This window comes from Heterodontus francisci, chromosome 12 (genome assembly GCF_036365525.1).
Source record: "Heterodontus francisci isolate sHetFra1 chromosome 12, sHetFra1.hap1, whole genome shotgun sequence".
Lineage (NCBI taxonomy): Eukaryota > Metazoa > Chordata > Chondrichthyes > Heterodontiformes > Heterodontidae > Heterodontus > Heterodontus francisci.
This window is the reverse complement of record NC_090382.1, coordinates 20,533,704-20,534,246: the sequence shown is the minus strand read 5'-3', so window position 1 is coordinate 20,534,246 and position 543 is coordinate 20,533,704.

Below are 543 nucleotides of genomic sequence, written 5' to 3'. Positions count from 1 at the left end.
CTGTGCCCAAACTCCCTCAATACATTTCAAACAGAAACTGTGCTGACAGGGTAATGTCACAGGATCCTGGTACACGTGGAGACACAGCACACGTTAATTCATCCTCTAAAACTCTGGGCTCTATTTTATCGTACCTCAAAAAATTTCACACAGCAGCAAAGTGAAGAACCAGGACAGGAAATGAATTTCTTATAAACACCGGGTGCAGGAAACAACAATGTTAGTTTCACAATCATGATTCACTTTGGTTGACGATTAACCCTGTCAGACCTACACTGGCAGTTCAGAACCAAAATCAGAAAAACAAGTTGGCAATGTTACCATATGGAGCCAGAATACAGCAAGCTGGGCTCAGTAAACACAAACCCAAAAATAATCAGCTCAGACCAGACCTGAAATAGTTTAACAAACAAATTAAAACTGGTATAATGAGCAAAAGTAACCTTTACAAACCCTGCAGACAGGAAGGAGAAGGAGCTCTCTGGAAGGAATAGAAAAATATACAGAAAAGGTTAAAGATTCATCAGAGGGGCAAAGAGAGAT